The sequence below is a fragment of the Panthera uncia genome, chromosome F1 (genome assembly GCF_023721935.1).
Source record: "Panthera uncia isolate 11264 chromosome F1, Puncia_PCG_1.0, whole genome shotgun sequence".
NCBI lineage: Eukaryota > Metazoa > Chordata > Mammalia > Carnivora > Felidae > Panthera > Panthera uncia.
In genome coordinates, this window is record NC_064813.1 from 54,128,154 (window position 1) to 54,155,296 (window position 27,143).

The following is a 27,143-nucleotide window of genomic DNA, read 5'->3' on the forward strand; positions in this document are numbered from 1 at the left end:
TATATGTGTATATGTGTATAGTGTATATGTATGTATATATACATATACACTGTATGTATATAGTGTATATGTATATAGTATATGTATATAGTGTGTATATATATAGTATATATATAGTATGTAGTATATGTATATAGTGTATATATATATAGTATATATATAGTTTGCCAGTTTAAGAAAAATACACTAAGCATAAATTGATGTTTGAGAACATAATTTAGTTGGCAATTTCTTAGGTGAAATTTAATATTGTTTGATACAATTACGGAATTCAGATGTATTGATCTAAAAGAATATTGTGGTGTCAAAAAAAAAAGGGAATGTTTTAAATACCCACTCCTGTTCTATCATTTTCATCAATCTATCAGGCTGTGTATAAAAATCACAAGGAAAAATATTAAAGCACTGTGGTAAGTGCATGAACATCTGTGGACATCATTGAAAGCCACTTAATAATCCCAGTGAAAGAAGTTTTACATTTTAAAATCTGAGACCTCCTTATGCAAATCATTTTGCCTTTAGCCATTTCAAAAAGAAATGAAGGACCTGGAAGATTTTGCAGTTTTACATAACACTGGTGACTTGGTTATCAACTTTGATCTTACATTAATTAGTTAAGATCTTGACTGATAATAGCAAAAGCAAACTAAAAAATCTGGTCCCCAGTTAAAATGAAGTATAGTTACAATCTGTAACGACGAAAATTCCTGCTTTGTCTGTGATAGTGTCTGTGTTTGGTGTAGTATTGAAGGGCATATCATAACATAATTCATTGTCTAGTAAAGCGATTCACATGATATAAGAACATTTTTAAACCTTATTACATAGACATCAATCTCAATGTTAGGTTGTTGTATACTTAAGCCATTGGGGGTATAAATCAAACATGTTTGGGGTGTTTTGTGTTTAAAGACTAAGATTTGAGGAAAATAACTGTACATGCTTTAACCCAATTATGGGAAATTAGGTTGTGGCTGTACTTCTAGAACACGTCAACTTTAAATAAAGTGAAGTCTATTTTGTTACAATTCACTGTTCTGTTTTGGTTTGGTGTGGCTTTCCCCCACCATAAAGTTTATGCTAAGATAAAGCTTAAAGCTATATTTAAGTTGTAGAAAATATGACCTTTCTAGTATATATGAAGAACTAAAATTTAAAACTCACTAAACAGCCAATCCCTGCAAAGAATTTCCTTTTCCCTACAGGTAGCATGAAATGGAGCCCAAATGACAGGACCCCATCTGAGCCTCCCCAGCTCCCCCAGTCTGCACAAACCCACTCTATCAATCATGGCAGGATAATGCATAGTGGTTGCACCTGTGACAGGAAATGATTGAGTGCTGAACACAGGGCCTGCTTCGCCTGTCGCTTTGTGCATTTGTATTTCTCCAGGGCCGGTTTGAGAATTTCCAGAACTTGGGGGCGGGGAAGGAGGGATTCCCATTGTATTTTGAAAAAGAAATAATAATGCATTTTGATTATGAAGACATAACACAAAAGAGAAATTAGGCGGCAGAATGGCCCTGTCCGCTCAGGTGTGGGAAGGCATCGGTGCAACACAGGATGCGATATTATTAAGCTGTAATTTAGTTTAGATAAGTAGAGGATGCTGACCATGGCCGTTCTTTTGGAGATGTCTTACTCACCCAGTCGCGACACAAATGTTTGTTCCTTTATGACCACATAAAAGAAAAAGAACAAAAGGTCAAGGCTCACCTCTTGTCCAAAAAGACTGTATAATATAACCTAATTTAGGATAGGAGACAAAAAATATATATATTTTTTCACCTTATAAGCTCTTCTGCAGTGTTTTGGAAAACTCTGATTTCATGTCATAATCTTATTTAAACGGTTTGAGTAAGTGCGATAATGTTAAGAAATTGAAATTACAGTATGTACAGCTTAAATAATGTTCTGCTAATCCAGCCATTTACTGAAAAATATATATGGTGGAAATCTTTGTGAAAGTGCCTATTTTTCAACATTTAATATTTGAATTGATCCTTCTATGTAGAACCATACGTATTTCCTATTATACAAGAATAAAATATTGATAATATATTTTATTGTATACATTGTTCACATAATTCGAGATTGGGTTTCTTAAATGACCAAATGAATACTTTTGTTAAAATAATAAGGGTACCTATTAAAGAATATTGGAGGGAGGAATAACCAAAAATTTAAAAAAAAATTTTTTTACTTAAAAACACAAACAAAAAACCCACTACACTAATTGAAAACTCTCCCCAACAAAGGGAAGGAGGCAGAACAACAAACAATGAGAACAGCAAATCTAGATGTATAAACTCAATTTCTCCTGTTAGAATTTACATTTTTGTCTGGAGGGCCATTCTCTGTGGCACGGGACATCGCCACATGCTGACACTTCTAAAACATTTTGTGGGAAAAGAGTAGACTGCCGAGCGCTCTTTTATTTTTCCCTATCCGGTGTCATTACCTTCCACCTTCCCTAAATGTAGGCAAATAAAATTACAGAGAAATAAAAGGACTGCAGCGTTTTGAGGGTGGCTTGTTCCGGGACAATCGGATTTCCCTGGGTAATGTCTATGCAAACACACACGTCGCGTCTATCTCATTGTTTCCACCGCGGAGAATCTTTATCGCCGGTTCCCCAAGCCTTTGTTGACCCTTGGCGAGGAAAGTTGCTTGGCTGCTAACAGATAGAGGCCGCTGATTAAGCAAGAGGGGCGGAAACTGACTTTCTCCGGGTGCTAACCGATCGGTCACTGCTAACGGGGTAGGGGGCGGGGGGTGCAATAAAGTAAACTGCGGGGCACTTTGGCGCAGTGAAACACAATTCGCCCCAGGGCTGTTGTGGCCAGATGTGCGCCACTCCTGCAGCCCCGAAGCCTTTTCCGTCAGCGACGGGTCACCAACCACACCGCGGGATCGGGGTGGGAGGTCGGGCCGGTCCGAACTGGGGGAGGAATGCGGGCTGATCCCCGAGCCGGCGGCGCGAGCCCCGCGGATCCAGCCCGCCCTCGCCCTCGCCGGGCCCGGCGCTCGCTCCTCCCCAGCCCGTCGCGCACTTTCCCCGGCAGGGGGCCGGGGTCGCGCCCGGACGGTCCCCGCGCTCCGGGCACGACCCCTCCCCGCCGCCCACCGCGCGGCAGCTTGCACCCGCCCAAATTGGGGGGGGGGGGAGTCTTCTCCATCACCCCCGCCCCGGCTTCACAGCGGACTTGGTCTGCGGGCCGAGGGAGGCTGGCTTCCTGGCTGCCCGGGCCTGCAGGTGCCGGAGCGCCCCGGGGCGGGGGAGTGGGGGGCAAGGGTCGTGGAGCCGCCGCTCGGCTGCGCGCCCTCCTCTCCTCCTTCTGGGGGATCCCTGCTCTCGGCGGAGCGGGGACCCCACCCCCACCCCACGGGGTCACGGAAGGCCAAGTCGTCCCGGGACGGCGCCTCGCTGGGGGCCCTGCGCTGACCCGCGGCACCCTGTCCCCGCACCGCACCCGCCACCTCCGCCCGCCTCCCGGGATCCCTCCTCCGCACCCCCACGTCGTGTTAACTGACCAGGAGCCTTACTTTAATTGCAGAGTTAAACATAAATCATTAGGTTCAAAGAAACCTCGCCTGCCTCCCCCTAATCAGCTAGAAAGGGAGGCCGGGGAAACAAAAGACGTAAAGGAAAATTAAGCTACTTCTCACTCGGCGCTGAACTTGGAGGTGGGGGAGCGGCGCGGGGCGAGCGGGGAAGGCTGCCACGAGCAGGGTTTCCAACGAACCCCGAGAAGGGGGAGGGGGGAGCGGAGGAGGAAGAAAGACAAACATCTGGGGATTGGACCATATGCTGAAGCTTTGTCTTGTCCTTCAAAGTTCGGCTGCCCTTGAAGTGATTTGTCAGGCGGCCCACGGGTGACAGGGAGGATGTTCGGCGGGGAGCGGGGAGGGGGAGGGCGGGGAGGAAGGGGGAGACGCGGCCGAGACGGGGAGCAAAGTGACCCCACCGCCCGAGGAAAAGAAGCAGCCAGGATCCGCGGAGGTGCGCGGCCAGAGACGGGGGGAAGCGGGCCGGTGGTTCCAGGGGAAACGCCAAGACAGCGAAAGAGAAGCGGGAGGGAAATAGAGGTTAAGGAAGAGGAAGGCCGAGTAGCAAGAGAAAAACGTGAGGACGGGAAGAGAGGAAAACAGACGGGCAGAATAAGCTGAAGGCAGTCATGGGGTGTCTTAAGAAAGGGTGCATATCTCCTAGTTTAGGAAAAGTGGCTTTGAGCTACCGAGCCCCCCCCCCTCCTTTTTCTTTCTTTTTTGCCCGCCAACCGCTGAACTGATTAGACTGTAATTAAGGCCATAAAGCCCTCAGATTATCCACCTGTTTATTCAGTAAAGTCGGGGTCTCATCAAGCAAATTAGCTGCTTCCAGGCTACACATTGGGCCTCGAGCTTGCCTGATTAATGAAGTTTATTGGGAGCTGTTAAAAGCATTAACTGGAGAAAATCTAAGCAATTCGTCATATTTAAGGGATGGAAATTAAATCTTGCTATGCAAATGAGAAAAAAAAATTTTAAACCATCTTTAGGGGCTACTATCTGCATATTATTTTTCTTTAAAAGTCTGTTCAGGAAATAGGCATTAGAACACAAAACACTACTTGGACTTGAAGTCAGAAATACTGCCACCTTACTTGGCATTATGATGGGGAGTGGAACCGAGAGCATAATACAACCGTTCCCAAGTCAAAGAGATTTTTCAGACATCCGGTCCCAAAGCCAAGCTCACGAGAAACTCAGTTTTTAAATTAAAGTTAGTGTATCCTTCTACAGAATGGGATTTGGGAGCAATCCTTACAGGGGCTCGGTGTTTGATTTGTGGGAGGGAGTGCGATGAAGTCAACAGATAACCGAGAGAGGAGGGGAGTTAGGTAAGTGCCTTCAGTAAGGAGCAAATGTGAGGAACACAGTGCAGTGACATTAAAAGCACCCACAATAAATCAATATTCCTACAGACTGGCCATAGAAAATGTTTCTGTACCCAGCGTTTGCAGTCACAACTAGCGTGGTTCTTTGGATGGGTCTGGGCAGGTGTGATTAGAAGAATAAACCGGGGAAATGGGACAAATAGAACCAGGTGGAGAGGTGCAAATTGAGAACCTCATCCAGAGGCTGTAAAGTACGTATTTACTGTAGGTGGTGCTTAGTGATGTCACTGCCACATAAATGTTTGTTAATGGTTGTCATTCTAGAAGTGAGGGGTGAGGGATTTCAGGATGTTAGTTATTCTTGAAAAGGGGAAATCTTTTCTACAAGAGTAACAAAAGTCCACGTAGAGATGTCTTCTATTTCAACAGAATATTGAAAATAAAAATGTGTAATGAATAAATCGTTTAGTCAATGTAAAGCTTATTGTAATGCAAATCTTTCAAGATTTATTTTTAATACTTTTCTATTATCTTTTCCAGAGACATTTTAAGTATTGGGGCAGTGTGAAATGTGTGCTTGACTAGTACATTGTATATTTGTTTAAGGACAATGGTGTATGTTTTATCATTTTAGTAAAATATATAATTACTAGAGTGCATAAAATTTGAAAATATGAGACAAAAGGGACAGACATAGCTAATAGGAAATTAGATAATTTTTAAGAATATTTATCAGCATTATACTCATCTCTTAGGGATTCAGTTCTAAAATAATACACTTTTATAGTTATTCTTATTGCCCTTCAAAATTGGTCTTCTAGATAATTCTAAGTTTTTTATTTTAAAAACTTAAAGTGTTGAGGTTTATTATTTTCTTCTTGATAAAGTCACTTACAGTCAGCTAAGGAAAGTAACAGTAATCATTTGTATTAATATTTCTGTTTCAAAGGCTCAAAAAATTCTAATGTATGTATTCCTACCCTTTGGTAGACAGAGTATATAGCTTTGTGAAACCAAAAAAATATAAATGTAAATTTGAAGTCTAGAAAATTCAATAAGACTCAAAAGCATAGGTAACCTTGAAAGGCAGTCTTCATTTGTCTTAATCTTTAAAAATCTTTAAATTATTTGTTTACTGTCCTCCCAAAATTCCAATATATTCTAAATATGAACCACAAAAATCCCCTTTTGTTTCTGTTAATACTATATATTAGATTATTTGGCTTATAACATGATTATTTTATAACAAATTAACTAAATCTTTTTATTTAATATTGAAAATAAAATAATCACTTAATATAGCTTTGGTTAATCACTAAAAATTCTTGATAAATGCATCTGATACTGTCCACTGTATTATTTAGAATGTATTTTATCCTTACATACTAATTATTAAGGGTTTATTTGGGGAAAAAAAAAGCATGTATGCAATTCATTTTTGCTTTTGCAAGTACAGGTTTAAAAAAGACTTAGTTCTCTAGAATTTTGAAGTAACTTGAAGAAAAACAATTATCCTTTGTACTGAAAATTGGTCATTCATTAGGACTTGGCTTTGTTTTTAATATTTGACTTAAACACAAACGAGAGAAGAGGGACAAGTAAATTCTCTGAGGGTATTTAACAACACGTTTTGCTATCAGCAGAATTTTAGAAAATGTTTTGTCTCACATTTTTAAGATCCAAACATTTTTAAATGATATTATAGTGATCCCAGAATACTTGTCATCACAGTACCACGTGTACAACCGTTCATTTAAAATATGCATAGTTTTGTACAAGGATAATTTGCCTTTAGAGTGTAAAGTCATAGAGAGTGGGCTTCTGAGCTACTAACTAATGGGTATCAATTATTATCATTTGTAATTCTGATCTCCAGAGTGGTATGGATAAAGAAGGTCAAAATGGTCCCTGATGAAAAGAAACTTTTAAAGCGTTTGGAAAAGTTAATGAATTAGATTTCCCTGCACTTGAAGATATTAGGATTGGGAGATCAAGACTCCCATCAGCCAAATCAAGAATATTCACAGTTGACAGGAAAACTCAAAGTTTCTTTTTTCCCCACCAGAGAAATGCCCTCCCGCAGCTCGTGGTGGTAATTCATAGGAGCGATTATATTAGCTTAAAGAGTATGTTTCAGAAGCAATAAACTTTAAGTACACTCAGCCTGATTTTTGTCATATTTATTTCATGTAGCTCCTCGTAAGTGCTTGAGAATGCTTCTTGTAAAAAATATCCCTTTCACTTTATAAAACATGTTTTCTGCTGTGGATAAAATTGCAATGCTAACACACCATAATTATTGTTTTTTATCTTTGTAACAATAATGAAAGTTCAATGAAATGAACAAAAGGAGAAGACATGGGCAGCACTCCCACTTTTCCCCTTAATAGCCTTTAAATGATTTGTGAAATAAAAATGCTACTTCAGTTTGCCTTTAATAAACAATGCTTCCTTCACCAATTAGTCTCTTTCTTCTCAATATTCAAACTATTAGGACGTAAAAGAGCTCTCACCCTGGGTTAAGACCTACTGCATTTTTATCAAGGCCTCCAAAAGATGGAAAGTATTCTGGTGCCTACGTAATACGATGAATTGGTTTTAAAAATATATTTATTTGTTTTCATGGAGTAGTATAGGAAATAAAGAAATATGGAAGATACTTTTAAAGAGAAGCCAGAGTGTCCACAATACTCAGCAAGTGCATTTAAAATGCTACATTTCATATCTGGGGGTTCTTAGAACTAGGAGCTTCTCTAGAGACGCTGACTTACATGTTAGAATTGACACTTCAAAACTGTGTTTTAGTTCCCTCAGTCCTGTAAAACTATTAATGGAAAAATAAGTACATGAAGATAATAAAGCTGATAATATTTTCATTCTCAACTATGCAAATATTGCTCAAATGAAATATGTTTCATTATTTTATATTTCTAGAGCAACGTTTTTGAGTCTAGAAAGGTCAGTGCCAGGGTTTTATTTTGATACATGATATGACCTAATTCTTTTCAATTCATTTTTTCATTTGTTGCAGAAATCCAAAGGGGGGAGACGGTGCCTCTCTCTCTCTGTCTTTTTTCTTTGATGTAAGTCTAAATTGCAACAGCTAAAATGCCTTCCCATAATTGTAATGAGATCAGTGGGTTTTAAGTATGGAATGAATCAATTATTGTAAGCAGAGCCCCTGCGTAAATCACTGAATGCCAAACCAGCCTCAGGATTATAAAATGAATCTTTGACAAGTATTCAAGGTTTCAGCATGGTCTCAATAATGAGGATTAAGTACTTACTATCAAGTGAAAGCAAAGTTTTATTCACTTACTAAGGAATATGTGCATATTCATTAAAAGAGGTCAGATTGAATAAGGCTTTTAAAAAAAAGGGAGCATCTAGTAGCAGAATTGAAGGTAAAAATCAATAATAAATATGTCTAGTTTATGGTAAAAAGGGAAAGATTCCAAAAGCGTATTTCATGAAATGGCAATATGTTTGTGATTGAGAAACAGCTATATTAACAATGAAAAATAACAAGTAGCTTTTGCATTTTCATTTCTATCAAACTCTTAAAAAACAAACAAACAAACAAACAGAAAACACACACGCACACACCAACAATCCAGGGATTCTCATAAAAGAAATCAGGACTACCCATTGTCAGTTTTTGCACTTCTTGGAACATGATATTTTTGACTGGCAAGAACAATAGAATGTAAAGTTGTACCAGAACAGAAGACAGGGAAAGATTAACTTCATTATTTTTGATACACTGTCAAAAGCAGACAGATTTTAACAGGGTAGGGAGATTCCTTTTAAATAAGACAGTTCCCTCGTGCACACATTCCAACAGTCTGCTTCTGTTCCTTTTCTTTTCTTTTCTTTTCAGATAACTGTCTTTTGTTAATTTCGCTGTCACTAGTTGTAGAGTAATTTTATAATTTACTGTTGTAAATGGCAAGTCAGAAACAAACTATAGTGGCATATGTTTGTGTCTGTACTAATCTGCTAACATATGCTTATGCTTATGATAGGCCTTAGAAGTCTTTAAAAAATCTTTAATTATTTTGGTTCTTCATCACATAGAATCAGATATTAATCAAATTCATAAATATTAAATTTAAAATCTAAATATAAAAACTGTAATTCTGATGTTTTGATTATTTTTATATATTTTTATACTATATCTCCATGTAAGCATTTCTGGCAGCATAGACAGAAATAAAAGATAAGATTTTTTTTAAACATGGGATAAAGTTTTTTACCAACTTATTTCAATGTCACAACACTTTATAACTCAGTGACAGGATAAATTTATATTTTAGTAACTTTTACTCATTTGGGCCATAGTATATACAAAATGCAAATTATGTATATTACTCTGGTGTTTAATTTTTAGGTAAGCTAAGTTAATTATGCTTATTTCTCTAATGAGAAAATCAAGAATTTTGGTATAGATGTTGTATATATTTGTGAGAAAATAACACCTTTGTAATGGTTGCATTTTATGTGAAAAAAATATAGTACTTAAGTAGTATTTACCTACTGGGTTTCTTATCAATAAACTATATTCTGATATTCTTAAATTTTAATTTTCCGTTTTTCTACATTTTGTTTCAAGTATAGTCCTATCGCTTTGGCGTTTATATATGTCACTTTAACTTTAAAGCTAAGAGATCTATTATTGATGTGCATGTAGAAGCATAGCTATCACAAAATAGAAAACTCCCAAGAGTGAATTGAAAGAGGAATACTTACATAGAAACTGCAAAAGTATGCCTGAGACAGCTATAATCAACGTCTGCAAATTCATATTCAAAGATAAGTTTTGAAGTCGTGTGCAGAAGTTGAAAAAGATGATTTCGGAATAGTGAATATTCACAAATAAAAAGATAACGGTGTCTCCTATGCAAGGAAGGAATTGAAATTTGCAGTGAAAGTCTGACATCTGGTGGTCAGAAGGAGGAGCGTCAGAAGAGGAGAAAGCTTATTGGAAAGCCCCTCCTGACTTTCGTAGGACAAAAGAAAGCAAATTAAAAACGAAAAGAAATTCTTTTTTTTCTAACTTTTAGACATTTTACATTTCACCCCCTATTAATTATTTTTCCATGAGTCCTCGTTTATATTTACATTTCCTAAATACTGTTTGCATTAAAGATATTTTTTCAAGAGGCTCTAAATACTGATCAGCAGTTGTTTCTAAAACAATAATGATTATGCATTTAGAAATAGTTTAACACTTGTAAAATTGATTAAACTTTATATTACAGCTTTAGAATGAAAATGAAACTTTCCTAAATTTTCCCAGTAAACAAAGGAAAAAATTTAAGATTCACAAAGAAATTTCAATATTTTTAACAAAGATCAAGAATGATAGCAAAAGAATTTTAAGCTTTGGGTTGAAAGGCAATCCTAGTTCCTAATACACATTAAAAAGATTATTCATAGAACATTTATTGATAAGTAATACCCTCTGAGCCCAGAATACCATTTTTTTAAATTAATATAGTCCAAAGGAATCACCAAATTGACACAACAAACTAATAACCCACTACAATGCAATACGTTTATACTATGTGAAATTAATTTGGTTTAAGTTATGCAAAATAAATTACGACAGCTTAAATATAATATTAGTAGTAATACTATTATTTTATAAAGTAGATTTTTCTAACATATTTCATCTTACCATTTTAACATGTCCCTCAAATAATTTTTTAAAATGGCACCATATCAGAATAACACTAGGCTTTTATTTTTATCGTTAAATTTCAAAAACCCAAACTAGGAATTAATGCAGCATTTGGTATCTTCTGCATATTTAAACTGGAGTGAAATAGCCAGAGACGAAAGCTTTTCCATAATTTATATTCCTTCAAGTATTTGACCAAATAGTGTGAAAATTGTTAGTGGTTTTAAAATCCTATCCTGATAATTGCTTCAAATCCCCCATTTTGCTCAGTATATGTAAGTAATATTTTACTGCTATAATGATTGTTTTTTGTTGTTCCTTTTTTTTTTTTAATGTTTATTTATTTTGAGAAAAGAGGGCACTAGCAGGGGGAGGGGCAGAGAGAGAGAGAGAGAGGGAGAGAGAGAATCCCAAACAGGCTCCCTGCTGTCAGTACAGAGCCAGATATGGGGCGCGATCTCATGAACCAAGAGATCATGACCTGAGAGGAAATCAGAGTCTGTCGCTCAACCGACTGAGCCGCCCAGATGCCGCTGTTGTGCCTTTTTGATGTCTTTATCCAAGAGGCAGTGTGGCACTCAGAACAGAGAATGCTGCTGATAAATGAAAAGGTTCCTGTCATTGTAGCATTACATAAATCCTTCTGTAGTAGCAGATAAGCAATAGTATCATAAGGTCAGCATGTGGTTCTTCCATGTTTCCCCACAGCTTTAAATTAAATTAACGTATAGGACGGATGGTCATATTAGGTTGGTTACTGGTCTTTTTCATGCCATTTGCTAACGTCATATGCGTGATGGCGTAATGTCGGAGATTGAATTCATAGCTTATTATGAATTTGCTGAATGAACTTCCAGGAAGACATTCCAATACTCAGGACGGAGCACCCAGGAGTGATGGGAAGGATTCCCTCATCCCAATACAATCACAGATACGAAATCATTTCTATTAATTAATTCATGAAAAGTGGGTATTCCCACAAATGGAAGAGAGTCTTGAGAGTGTTTAAAGGGGAGAAACATTTTTACCAGTAACATAAACATTGCTCTCTTCTTACAGGACAGGTAATTTTAGGAATGCTTATCAAATAATAGAAACCAGAGAATTTTTTTGCCTTTAGAGATATTTCTTTTTATTCTATATTAAGTAATTACTGTTGCAATTATGTTATGTGTCAACACACTCTAAGTGCTCTGGAGATAGAAATCCCTTCTTAACAGAGAGTTCGGAATAAGTAATCCAATTAATTTCAAAGCATTTTAGAATAGAACAACTCAACATGTCATTAATAAATGTTGCTGTTCATTTTGCTCATAAAAATACTCAAATGTTCTTTTTCATAAAAATTAATATATTTTTTGTTGCAGAATATACTTTTTGAGGGCTCTTCAAATAAGGAGCCTCCCTTCTTCATTCATAACACCCTGGCTACCCGTGATTTGAGCTCTCTCCTTATTTGCCCAGGTCTGAGGAAAAAGAATAACCAGTTCTTGCTGACCTTTAATTTCTTAGTGCCCTACACAAAGTAGGATTTCAATGATGATTTTTTGAACAAATAACTAAATAATGAACGCATGCAAAATACTTTTCTCTCTCCCCCATATCAGTTATTTCCTTCTAAAAGAGAACATAAAATTCAAATATGTATCTATCCATGTTTGAGAGAAAACAGTAAGATAAATTGTTACAACAAAGACACAGTCACATTAGGCTTGAGGTCTTTGAAGATCCCTTTCTTTGGACGGAAAAAAAAAAGACGAAACAGATGAGAATCGTATATCACAAACCTTCACAATTAAGCAGTCCTCGGGGTCCATGTTATAGAAGTAGGTACGTGAAATAGATAACGTTTTAGTCACTAATATCTGCATTGATAATGTTTATACAGTGAGATGCCATCTGTTACATGAACATTTGCACATATTAATGGGCCCTGAGCTTGCGATAATATATTTTACATGCAGAGGCATGTCAGAGATTTGTAACAGATCAAATATGTGGGTCTGTAATAGGCATTCTATTATCATGTTAACCATAATTCGACATTTGGTTTTCTGATGATTTTACTGTGAAATTGTATATTTTTAGAGCCCTCTTAATTTCCACATCTTTCCAAATCACTACTGACTACATTATTTTTCCCTTTGATTCTATCCTATAATATTTACTCTCTCTGTTTCTCATTTACTACAGAAAACCTTATTTTACTATTTAACTACGTCATTAATGACATAGTTGTCTTTCCCAGATGGTTGTAAGTTACCCAGATCAGGGTGTGTGTTTCCCGTCTTTGGCATCCATGGGATACAGAAAAGCAGGGTTTTCGGAGATAGTCTTAACTTTTGAAGAGCCAGCACTAAATATATCCTGGAAGTTTGTTTTTATAGAAAACTACTAAAATGTAATGCAGATTATATAAGACATAAAATATGTCTTTTTCTTGTTTTCTGGCTCATCTAATGTTATCTGGCCTTGACCCCAGTCATTCTTTGTACACTAGCCTAGTTTCTTTTTTCATAGCACTAACCGCTATGTAAAACAAACTTACTTGGATATTTTTTTACTTACTGCCCATCTCCCTCAGTGTATTCTAAGTTCCACGAGGACAGGGACTTTTCTGCCTTGATGAAAGCTGTATCCTCAATGGCTAGAACTGTGTTTGTCTATATAGTACATACTTTGTTAATGTTCCTTATCCACTCTCCTTAGAATCGATACCTTGCTATGATTAGATTCATAGTATTAGAAGGGAACTTAGAATTTGTTCAATCTCACTGTCCACGCAGGACAAGAATCCATTCTATAATATCCCTGGGAGATACTTGTGTGGCTTCTGCTTATATTTTCATTACTGGAGGCTCATTGCACATTAACACAACCTGAGCCATTGCTGCAAAGCTTGTGTTTTAAAAAGATCTTCCTTGTAATGACTTGAAACCTGTTTGGCCGATCCATTCACACCAGGTCTAGTTTTGCTTTATGGAACTATAAAAGCAAGTCAGTTTCAACGTAACTACTCTTCCAATACGTTCACACACACACACACACACACACACACACACTTATTTTCCTCTTTGAATAAAACATTACTGACATTGTTCGTTCATTCTGTGAGGTGTGCCAGACAGGAACAATCCCTGCTTTCATGTCCACATAGTCAAATGGGAGAGACAGATAATTAAACACATTATGTTCATAACACATGTTAAGCGCAATGCTTGGCTAAGAAGTACAAGATCAAAAAGAACCAAAGTAAAATCTGGTCCCAAAGAGAGGCGTCCCCAAGTTGCGCTGATTCAAACAGATGTACAATGTAGCACCCTCCTGCCTCTCCCCATAAGATGTACATTACTTAAAAACACTTCTGAAATTGGACTGTGGTCTTGGTTTTTTTCTTCTAGATATGGGAACATAGCAAGTATGGTCTCAACAGAGTCACAGGCAAGAGGAAATTCTACCAAAAAGAGCACATTGTATCCGGTTTGGCTACATACGAGATTGGATGTTACCATCATCTGCTAGAATTTCATCTTGTTCTAATTGTATCTGTGGTGTCTCGAAAGATTGAATTGGCTTTCTAAATACGGTTTCATATCTTTCCTAATAAAATAATGTGTGAGTCTCCTAATGAATCTTATGTGTTTCTAGAACTTGCTTATTTCTAATACATACTTCTAATTTACTATTGCAAATGTTTTCTTCATAAACATTTGGATCATTAATCAAATGCGGAGCTTTTTAAATAATGTATGTCATCAGCCATATCACACAAAGTTGTTGATAATAAAACTTTGAATGGAGATGCTTAGATGTTATGATATATACTTATAACTAGACTTAATCAGGGTGAAAATTAACTCCTGTTATAAATATTTGCTTTAAAATGTTTTCTCTCATGTTTGTTTACTTTGAATCTTGATTTTTTTTTAATTTTTTAATTTTTTATTATATATATTTGAGAGAGAGAGAGAGCAGGGGAGGGACAGAGAGAGGGAGACACAGAAGCAGAAACAGGCTCCAGGCTCTGAGCTGTCATCACAGAGCCCAACGCGGGCCTCGAACTTGCAAACAGTGAGATCGTGACCTGAGCTGAAGTCGGATGCTTAACCGACAGAGCCACTCAGGCGCCCCTCAATCTTAATATTTTTGTTTTTAACTATGCCTGACAATTCTTGTCACACATACTGAAACACACATTCTTTTCACAAACCCGCATTTTATTTACACCATTATTCTCTCCTATTCTTTCACTTTTTGAATTTTGTTCGATCCTTGTTATGAAGTCCAAGTGGTCCTGGAGCTGCATGGAAAGAAAGACTGGCTTCCGTAAGTCTGAGGAACTTAGCGATTTTGGTCATTGCACAGATTTTAGATATAATGAGAACACAGCAAACTTAACATAAAAGAAAGAAACAGAAAAGAAAAAAAAAAAGCCAGAAATACAAGCCTCACAGAAAGGTCTTTCGTGGCTGACTGGTTTTATTGTCCAAAGATGGCCACCACAGTATCTCTCTGGTTACATGCGTTTCTAGAACCTGTCAAAAGATGGAGTACAGCTCCCTTCCCCTTGATTCTAGGAAGGCTTCTGGCTCACTTGCAAAAACAAAATAAAATGAAGCAAAAATACTGCTGTGTGACTTCTGGGCCAATTCATAAATGGCAACGTAGCTTCCATTTGGCTTTGCTTCTCTCTTGAAATCTTTGGCTGCCATGTAAGCAGTCTGACTATGCTGAGGCCATTGTGTGAGAGGAAGCCCAAACCAGTCCATGAGCAGAGATCAGATGGAGAGGCCCCGAGACCACATGGAGAGAACCAGATGCCCCACCGGCCCCTGGCTGATTGCTACTCTGGCCCCACCCTTGCCACTGTTTCAGCTCCAGCTGCCATCTGACTGTAGAGTCCCATAGCCAGAACTACCCATCTAAGCCCTTCCCAAACACCTGACCCGTAAAGCTATGAAGGATAATAAAATGAATGCCGTTGTTTTAAGTCACGAAATTTGAGGGTCATTTGCTATGCAGCCATAGATAACCACCATGGCTTTCAGAAACTTGGTGCTGAAATTAAGATAATGAAGGATAATCTTGTTCTATGCACAACTTCAAAAGCAGTGTATGAGATTCAGAATTCTCTGGTCCTCTAGACATTTCCAGCAGCTCGTGGTATTTGTAATACAGCAATATCTATCATTATGTTTTACCATAATTTGTTAAATGTTATTGAACTTAATAAAACATGCAGCACATTAGTATAATCTCTTAAAATCAGCTTCCACATCTTTATTAAATCTAGCGGGAGATTTTTTTTTATTATGTTCTGTAAGGGTAGATGCCAAATCAAGGTCTTTTAAATGTATTACTTTACACATGTGTTAAATCCTGATATAAAATAGCGTGTTCAGATTATTTCAGCAAGAAATGATAGAAACCCTTACTTCAAACTGGTTTACACAAGCAGGACATTTATTGTCTCAAGAAATTAAGAAATCAGGGATCTGCAAGGATGGCTTGTACTCTGCCTCCAGTGAATTCTTGCTTTGAAGGAAAAACTCTTTTACATTTAAATTTTGTTCAATCAGCAATTATTTATTCAGCACCTGCTAAATGCCAGGCAGTAGCCTAAGTGCTTGAAATGCTTGTCATGCTCCTGGGAAAACAGTAGACCTCCCACCAACCACTGTGAATGGTTGAAATCTAATCCAAGGTATTTCAGGAAAAACATCATTCTCCCCTAATCACTTGTACCACTTGGGGCTTTTCTACCAAGGGTACAATGGAGGAAAGGATATTCAGTAAGCAGTGAACACTGTCTATAAACAGAACTTATAAGAATATATTGTTACTCGGGGCACCTAGGTGGCTCAGTAGCTTAAGCATCCCAACTTCAGCTGAAGTCATGATCTCAGGTCTCCTGACTTTGAGCCCGGCATTGGGTTCTGTGCTGACAGCTCAGATCCCGGAGCCTACTTAGGGTTCTGTGTCTTCCTCTCTGTCCCTCTGCTGCTTGTGCTCTGTTTCTCTCTCTCTCTCTCAAAAATAAACATTTATATATATACATATACATATATATGTATACATATATGTATATATATGTATACATATATATGTATATGTATATACATACATATATATATTGTTTTCAACTTGTGAGGACTGTGTGATAATGTAAAAGTGTCTTTTTACCTGTTAGATTAAATAATCAGGATTTTTATTTTCATTTGTTCATGTTTTATTTATTTTTGAGAAAGAGAGAGAGAGAAAGAGAGAGAGAAGGACGCAGACAGAGCATGAATGGGGGAGGGGCAGAGAGAGGGGAGACCCAGAATCTGAAGCAGGCTCCAGGGTCTGAGCTGTCAGCACAGAGGCCATTGCAGGGTTCGAACCCATGAATCGTGAGATCATGACCTGAGTCGACGTCTGAGGCTTAACTGACTGAGCCACCCAGGCGCCCCAATCAGAATTTTTAAAAGTGTATATAAAATGATTGGAACTATATTTTTAAAGATCTTGGCATATTCAAAAAGACCAAATAGCAATACTAAAATGCTAGCAACATATTGCCTGTAGTTCTGGTGATAGAACTATTTGCATATTTGCACGTACTATTTATGTTTCCACTTTCCCCCTAAATTTTCTTTAATGAGCTTGTTCCTCTTTAAATAGTTCTTTAAATAAAAAGTAATTTCTTGTCAACTGTGTCCAGTGACATTATCTACTGCCTAATCTAAATCAAATAAAACAAATTTATGGAGCCTGAAGTTTCCCAGTCTCAGATCATAGTAATGACATCTTTTTTATTTTTCTTCGGCACTCCCAGCTCAACCGAGAAACAAGCAATTTTAAATAGAGAAAGAACTCTCTTGCCAAGAATCTTTAGGTCAATGATCAGGAATATATAACATTTTAGAGTTTAAATATTTACCAAAGATTGAGATGATTATAAATTCACTACATATATATATTCTTACAACCATACTTGGTTTTGGTTAATGGTAACGCATCTTCTGTTTGAACTAGTTAATGATTCCCTGGAAAAATCTGTTTTTAAAGTATAAAGAGGAATAAAAACCACTTCTTCAGGCATCTATATCATGATATGCCTGGAGCCTACTAACATCAGGCCTAAAAATAAATCAGATATAGTCCATCTATCTATCCTTTCCATTACTCTTTGGTTTCAATTTTCATTAGGACTCATGTTTGAGGGGCTAAATATGACCACTTCCAAGCTGTTTGGAGACACACATTCTCTTGGGAAGGAAGGGTATGCAATGGAAAGGCAGTAAGCCTGCTCTCTACCACTGTGAGTAGGACAATTCACAAAATACACTCAGTAAGAAGAGGTTGCAAGCAAGAAGAAGAAGAAGAAGAAGAAGAGGAAGAAATCACAATTTCTCGTTGCACTAACACATCTGTATTCACTAGCACAGCTCCATTTAAGATTTTGAAAAAGTAGTTATGGACGATGAACATGCAGCGATCTGCTTTTTAAAGGTGACTACCCACGAAACAAACTCCCGTGACCAGCGTCAGTTGCTAAGCACTCGCGTCTAGAGGAAGGAAGCCCACATCTGGTCGCACGGATGTGTTCGCTGCTGACCTCTCAAAACTGTTTGCAGGAACACAGTGAGTACTGCTCTCTCCTATCAGTTTGACACCTCGACAACTCAGAGCCGGTAGGATTCTTCATCAATCACCTTGATCACAATGGCTGTATGGACAGGGAATTTAGGAGAGCTGATCTGCCCTGTCACTTTGGGCTATGTGAAGAACATTGTTCTTTTTTTCTTTCTTACTTTTCTTTAGGCTATCTCATCCATCAACCGAGCTGCACAACAATTGAGACCCAAAGCTAAAAAACACATATAATGACACTTGGTTAAATGATTGGGCTCCGCTAAACCCACAAGGAATCAGGCTAACCATTCAGTTTGATTTACAGAATCAGTCCCCTGGTTGTTATATACTCACGTAAACAAATGAATGTTTGCTATCATGCATCATCTGGCTATAGGCTCTGGTCTTGCAAAGACTTTAAATGTCCAATGTAACGGGATACATTTTCAAAATTAAACCAAAGACTTTGAAATCTTGGAATAAATCAAAAAGTACATTCTTGGAAAAGAAGAGGTGCACACAGAATATCGTAGTGCTGGTAAGGAAGTTTCGACATGGGAGGCAGATGCAGGTGTGTGTAGCCTATTAGTTCAAGGGTAAGCAGTGCCTAGGTGTGTCAGCCCAAGTTGTGGCGATGCATCGTGAGAAATACAGTGAGCGTGGCTGCAGTGGCTCCTAGAGACAGCTGGGAAGCCTCCGAGCTCTGATACCTTGGAGGTCACATCTCCCTCTGAATTTAAAGGTGCCTTATTTTGTCTTTTACATCAGTGAATATGATTAAACTCCTACTGTTGTGTTAAATTTCCAAGATTGTAAAAAGTCAGGGGAATTAAAAAGGTCACTGCAGTATTTCATTTCACTAGCAAATCTGTGGAATAATGTTATAGGAGGACAAGGGAAATTGCTTGAACAGAGAACCTGTATCCAAATTCTGGAAAACCTAAGTGGGAAAACCTAGGTGGGAAAGGTGTGTACTTACATACCTAAAAGGTACGTAAGTACAAAATGAGACTCCTTACCATGTGGTATTATACAGCCAAGAAAATTAGGATGCCATTTTAATGGCAGAAAGAGACTAGATTCTGGTCATTTAACATGAAGACTTGCCACCTGTTAGTGCCAGTGGCCCTCTTTCTGTGAACACCTGAAGTTGTTGATAAATTAGAAATGTCGATTCTATACCTCAAAGTCATAAAGTAACTACACAATATAACCTTTCCTATTTCAGTAAAATACCACTATTTTACACAGATGGAAGTAAAAAATCAGATATAAATACGAAATTAAGATATAGTGAAATCAACAAAAATTGAATATACACATGCGTGAGCAAGTCTGCACCTCATTTACCCAGGAACAAAATGTAAAATCCTTTGCTTAAGTCTATAAGATGAAAAAATATTCACGTGACCCATAATAAAAATAACTGCAGTGCATGTTAATGCATATGTGTTCTGAATTCTGGTGCGAGTCGAGTCCCATTAGCAATATGATACTTTGCGATATTTTGAAATTCAAGTTGTTTCAAGGACAGACCTTTCGAGGCATCCAAAAGGACTGCCTCAACTTTAACCTAGTTTAGTGTCTGCACAACCTCAAACACCAACATCGTCCAGCTTCAAAATAAGCTAATAGTCATGATGTTTGATTGTAGAGAATACATTTTCAAAATCCTACAAGTCTTTGATATTAGAATTTTGGATAGGATTTTTAGGCTTTCCAAGGTAAACGGTGTGCTCTATTAATCAACATTTGCTGAACTCTAAAAACATGTCGGGCAAGTGCATTATGGGTATTACCTCATTTCATATTCTCAAAATTCCTATGAAGTAATATTATGATGCCCATTTTATAGATTAGGAAACTGAGGTAAACAAGCTAAGCAAATTGGATGAAGTATAAGGTGGAGCTGTAATATGACTCCGCAGCCCAAGCTCTATTATATACTTATAGACTTATATATTTGGTGTCCTTTTTTAGGTAGACACGATTTAAGCCCCAAACCACAAAGTCCTTCATTCACTCAATTGTGTTGTCAACAATCACATGGTTAGGAAAATAGTTTGATGACATTCACGTTAACAATTTTTGGTCTTCTTCATTTTCTTAATCGTCTACTTAATCAGAACACCAAGCTGATGACTATTAAAGAGTACGCGTTAATCTGCTGTCCAGTAAGGGTTTGGTGAACTACATGAAGAGCGAGCCACAGGATTCTCAGCCAAGGGGAACTGAGCCCTGTTACAATTGTGTGCAACATGTGACACACACTCCCAACAGACGAAGCTCCTAATATTGCCCATGTTTGTCTCAGTGTCACCTCATAACCTTGGGACGACAAATATAAACATGAGCTATGGTTTGATAGAAATGACAGGTAATTTTACAATATACGGGAAAGGGTCAGAGCAGAGTGTTGGCTTTGGTTGTCCTGAGATCGGCCCCGGAGCCAGGGCATGCGGGCAGCTGGTCTACGTAGGAAGTGACCGTAGGAAGCACAAGTAAGAAAGCAAGGGGAGTCAGGAGAGTGGGAAGCCCCAGCCAGGCTGTCCTCTTAGCTCTCACTGGGGGCAACTGGGCTTCATCCCACGGGGACCTTCATGGGTCCCATGGACATGTAGGTTGTGCCTCAGAACGGTCCCTCTCAAAGATGGAGAGCTGGAGCATTAATCCACAGATTCCTGTCCAGCAAAAGATGAAAATCTCCCAGGGATCGAGGTAACTGATTTGCACTTCTCTGCTGCGCTCTAAGCAGACTCTGGAGAAAGCTTTAAGGTGGAAGAGTGGAGAGAGCCTACAGCAGCAACATCGTCGTGCACATGGGAAAAGTGACCTGAGGAGTCAGAAGTGAGCAGGAGACGTGCAGCCAGGCACAGGTGTGCCCTGTGAATTATTTTTCTTATCTGTCCGTAGCCTCACCTACTGACCTTTGTTTAGGAGAAGATAGATGTGTATGAGGACAAAGAGTTGGTAAGTCTGAGGTCATCGGGACTCTGCAGGAGTTTAAACTAGAATTGTGACCTTATTGTTCCTGCCATCTAAGCGACTGACCTAACCAGTGTGTAATCGTGGGGTTTTTTTTTAATTGCTTTAATGGAGTATAATTGACATACGATAAATTGTTCATAAAGCGCATAATTTGCTATATTTTGACATATACCTCTATCTATGTATATCTATATCTGTACCTATATCTATCACCACAATCAGGACAATGAACATACCCATCACTTTCAGTTTGCTTATTTTTTCTAGATGTTATAATGAATTCTTTTCCATTTTTTATAATAACAACTATTATTATTATTAATATGAAGAGTGACTAAGCATGTGAAATGGCTATTACCTTCCTTTCCCAGTAAGACTTCATTTCATTTCCAACAGTTTATGAATAGAAAAGATCATGTGGACTTAGGCATCAAGCAGACCTGGTTGGAATATTGGCTCTTTCTTCCAATTGCTAGTTGTGTGTCCTTGATCCAGCCACTCATTTTGGTATTTGTAAAACAGGGATGATTAAGCCTATCTCAGATGTGAGGATTAATACAATGTCAAGCACGTAGGGGACTTCAGCTCAGGTCATGATGTTGAGGTTTATAAGTTCAAGCCCGCCTCTGGCTTTGTGCTGACAACCCGGAGCCTATGTCTCCCTCTCTCTTGGCCCCTAGCACCTAGAGGTACAGCCACCACATCATAGACACTCAGTAAATGGTTGTTTTCTCTCTTACTATTACTTCAAGGTTTGAAATATCTGCAACCGGAAAGTTATTCAATTTAAAATCCAATTGTATAATGCTTTGAGCTCTTTAAGGACCTTCCATACTCCACTAATGGACTATTTAATCCCATGATAATACTTTTCTTCTCTGTCTTCTCCTTTCGCATGTGACCAGACAGTAACTTATATGATCAAATGGTAACCCATTCTAACAATACTATTTTGAGGGGCCAGAAACAAAACACTGATACAATCTTTCCCTTTTAGGAGGTCCCGGTCCGGCTTACATTCTGAGGACATTCTGAGGACATGATCTGATTCATTCTAATTATGTTTGCATTCGACAGGGTCCTTTACAGGGGTATTTTTGTACATAAAATATAGCAGAGGTTACCACACCTGGCATCAGATTTATCTGGGATGCTGTTTGTTAAGAACACAGATTATTGGGGTGCCTCAGTGGCTCAGCTGGTTAAGCGTCAGACTTTTGATTTCAGCTCAGGTCATGATCTCAAGGTTCAGGGGTTCAAGCCCCGCGTTGGGCTTTGCACTGACAGCACGGAGCCTGCTTGGGATCCTCTCTTGACCTCTCTCTGCCCTTCCCCTGCTCGTGCACATGCTCTCTCTCTCTTGAAATAAATAAATAAACTTAAACACACACACACGGATTATTATTTTTTTTTACACACACAGATTATCATACTCTATTCCAGACTAACTGAATCAGAATCTCTCAAGCTGGGAGCCTAGAAGATTCCGATTCACTAATGAAGGGGAACAGCAGCACCGGAAGACCTCGCACTGGCGTGTGACAACCACAGAGAAAGCGCACGGTATACTAGAAAGTGTAGAAAGCCTGTGGTTTGGTTTGATTTTTGTTATGAACGAGTTTGTATGTCTTTATGCAACATGGAAATTGGAGACAGGATATTTAAGTAATGCTTTCGACTGTTTAACTTAAATATTTGGCCTCATTCACCCTCATGCTGGCATATTCAACCTCCGTGGACTTGGGGGACGTTCCTGAGCAAGCACAAACGTCTAGTGAAGAGTTAATTTCCTTTCTTGTATTTTGGGCTCCTGTGAAAGCTAACGTAATTGTGAGACCAAGCTCTGTTTAATATCAGCAGATGTACTTTCTAAGTTTTTCAGTGTGATCTTTGTCTAAGTATTCAAGGATTTCGTGGTTATCCGTAGCGTACTCGGTCCATTTGCACACCTGTGTAATCCACACCTTATGCAAGTCTAACAGGGTGCATACTATGAACTGATGTTTTCTACCATAAGCACGCATTAGGTAAAAATGGAAAAAGATTCTTTGACATTGAAAACCATCAAGCTCAAACACCTAGAAAAGAAGTATTTGTGGGTAACTAACAACTTTCAGATTGCAAAACTAAGTTATTTTAGACTCAAATAATAGTCCTGGATAAGAGCTTTTGTGGTAACTGGATTTTTAGGTTAATTTGTGTAACAGAGAAGCCATTTGTGTTTCTGACCTCTCTATGTGAGTTGGCCTTTCATGTAAATAAATAGAAAGATCGTTGAGGACTTACTCTACCTTGCAGCCAAACCCTTGGCATACTTAACATTTACTATGTGCTCATTAAGTATCTGTTGATTATGTGAGCTAATCCATTCATTCATTCATTATTGAACATTCAGTGAGGCAAACCCTAGTCTTATGAGCAAACTAATATATGTGTTACACACCCTAAAAGAGGCTTCATAAATATGCAACATTAACTTACCTCTGGTGATTTTCTATTTCGGTCTTGTTCCAGAACAGAGCGGTATTTCTAAAACTGTCAGAGTAATCTTTCTAAAACTCACACCTAATCAGTAATCCTTCTTAAAGGCCTTCAAAACAATGGCTCCCATGATGAAATTTAAAGAAGAATAATAATCAAAAAAAAACTTCCTTGGCCTGATATATCAGGCCAACATGCAGTGACACTTTCCCACATCTCGAATCACGTGGTTCGCCTCTGACTTCCTAAAGTCTTGGCTGGACTGCCCACCTTCTCATGTGCTCCCAGGCCTCACCTCATCCATTCTATTTTCTGCCTGCTCAAGTCACCTGTATCTGCCTCCTGATTCCTCGAGTCTGTGCACACGGGTCTCTCTTTCCCTGAGGCTTTCCCTGACCCTTAGCCTGAGTTCCAAGCCACCTGTTGTGCTCCAGGGCCCCTGATCACACTTCTCTCACTGTGCAATGCACTGTGTGTGTCACTGTGAGAACCAACTCTCTCCAGGAGACGATGCATTAGCAAAGAGCACAAATGGTGTTATTTCTGTGTCTTCAGTGATGACTATGGAGTCAAGCACGTAGTAAAGGTTCACAAAACACATAACATTTATAGAGAGTTGACTATGTAGCAGGTAATGTGTCACATGCTTTGCGTGGATTATCTCATGTAATCCTTGCAGCAAACCCTAGAGGGGGCTCTATAATTATACCCACTTTACAGATGAGGAAACAAAGGTATAGGTAGGTAAGTAATGTGCACAAAACAAACAGCTAGTAATGGAAGAAACATGATTTTTTTTTCCCCTCTAAAACATCACTGAAGTACAAGAGAGAAGCAAGTCTAGAATTTGGTTAGAGGCCACAAAGGAATAGAGTTCTAGCTCTATTGGATCCTACTCAAACCATTTAAACTCTCTTGGTCTCAGTTTCCTTAAATGTTAAATGAGGGGAAAGGGTGCTAACATTTTTTGAATGGCTATTGTGTGACAAGACTGGAACTGTGCTATACTTTGCATGGATTGTAGATAATGAGGTAGGATAATAGCGCCCCCATTTTAGAGATGGAAAAACTAAGTCTCCAACAGATTAACGTGGAGATACACATTTTCTAGACACTCTCCTATCTTAAGATCCTGGACTTAGATCTGAAAAAAAAGGAAAAATGTAATCATTGGAAAGCTTTTGCTAAAGAAGTCAAACTTATTCAGGTGGTTAAAAAAAAAAGTAAATCAGAAGTTACTTCTGAATTTAACTTTTTGGATACTCTATAGAAAATGGAGAACAATATTTATACTGGAATCACAAGTTTAAACAAAGGCATTGTTTTAGTTCAAGCTGCCATAACAGAATACCATGGACTTGGTGGCTTAAGCAACATTTATTTCTTTGAGTTCTGGAAGCTAGAAAGTCTAAGATCTGGTGTCTGATTAGGGCCTTCTTCCTGGTTTGCAGATGGCCATCTTTATGGCAACCTCACATGGTGGAAAGGAGGGGAGCAGAGAGAGAGAAATCTGTCTCCTATCCCTTATAAGGGCAGTAACCCCATTCGTGAAGGCTCTACCCTCATGACCAAATTACCTGCCGCTGCGCCCACCCCCCTTAATACTTTCACTTTGGGGGTTAGGATTTCGACACATGAATTTCAGTGGGACACAGACATTCAGTTCATAACAGACATCAAAAGAATATCAAGTCAATAATGATTCCTGTTACTCATTCTTTCTTCCTCATATGCCTTTGTTCTGAGTTATATTTCTGCTCTCCAGTTTCAGATCTGTGAGTTTATCCATGCCTGTGTAAGAATATTACCAATTGTGCACAGTAACCTATGCACCCATATTAATTTCCTCCTGAGTGTGATTAATAATTAATTTAGCTTATAGGTGCCAAATAACATACCATGGTTTCCTGCTTGCCTAAGACTATAGCAAAAGTATGGTCTGTAATCAACATATACATAAAATCTCTCAATATCACTTCAAAGTCTTTCTTAAAACTGTGCTTCTGTACAACAGCGAGATCGCTTGTGAATACAGATATCAGGACATCCAGAAGAGTGGTCTACTCTCCACTGATTGCCTGAGACTCTGGATTCATTAGTATGCCAAGTGACTCATTAATGTTTGGACTGCTCTTGTCACAAAGTAGCGATGGTGTTCCCATCATATCATTTACTTCCATGCAACTAACATCTTTAACAGGGTCCATTTTGAGGGCCCCAGTAAAAGTTTATGAATAAATGGGGAAATATTGTAACTCTCACCCCCTTGAGGTAAGGGCATACCTCGTTGGAGGATTGTATTCAAAGCTCTGGCATCTCTCTTGAAACCCTGAAAAACTAGAGGAAAGAAGTGACACCAGGTTCTAGGTGTGCATGTTCTTATACACTCCTGTGTTTCAGACTACTCTAACTTGTGTCTCACAGAGACAAAACTACAGACCTCAGAGCCTGCTGAGTACCTTCTTTCCATGTTAAGAAGATGCATGGCTGGAACTGTCCAGTGAGCATCCTGATTTGGGGAGGAGAAATAACCATTAATATTCAAGTCCATCAATATCGTTCCTAAATTTCCACATCAGAACATCAGAATAATCAGTTTACAGGCTTTCTATTCACAACTTGGATACTAAGTGATGTCTTGCTTTCCCCTTAATAATCCCTCCTCATTGGTTGCATGAGCAACCTTTAGGAAGCAGAAACTGACCCATTACCTCCATCTCCTTCCTCCCCCTAAATTCCTTGCCTGTGTGGCTAGCAGATTCAACATTTGCGGTTAAAGAGAGTCAAACCAAATAATAGAAGCAAAATATTCAGCCTTAAGGGTTGAGGTAGCCGTTTACATGATCTGTCTCTGATAGAACAGGCAATGGAAAGGAAAAAAAAAATCTACATTTTGAAGGCAGTTTTAATAAATATTTTATATGCTTCTATTGAAATATAGTGGTATTTCACAGAGACATATATGCTCAAGTTTATCCATTTTATCTTGAAAAAGAAGTTTTCATTTTCACACAAAGTAGAACAGTAGATAGAAATAGAAACATAACAGCAATCATTATAAATGTTTATAGACATAACTAAAGCCTTATCTAAAGTTCATCCTGTTTAAGGACATGTTTTATGTTGTACAATTCCTCTTAGAATATCAATCTAATAAGCACCAAGTGAGGCTGAAGACAATGCTGTTATAAAAAATGGAGAAAAATGATTAAAATATGATAATTATACTGACAGCTTATATGCTCAATCTAATCAACCAAGCTTCCAATTTGTCATAATGTACACTCACTCATACATTATTGCTTAATTATAGCAACACTTCTATTTGGAAAGGTTGTCAATCATGTGAATACCCATCATTTTTCTTTTTTTTTTTTCCCTTAAGAAGGGGCATATTTTAAGCAAGGATTTGAAGCCACCGTGCTATTAATTTAACCCTTGGAGTACTCTTTATGCAAAAACCACAATTCCTATTCAACGTTTTTCTTTGTACA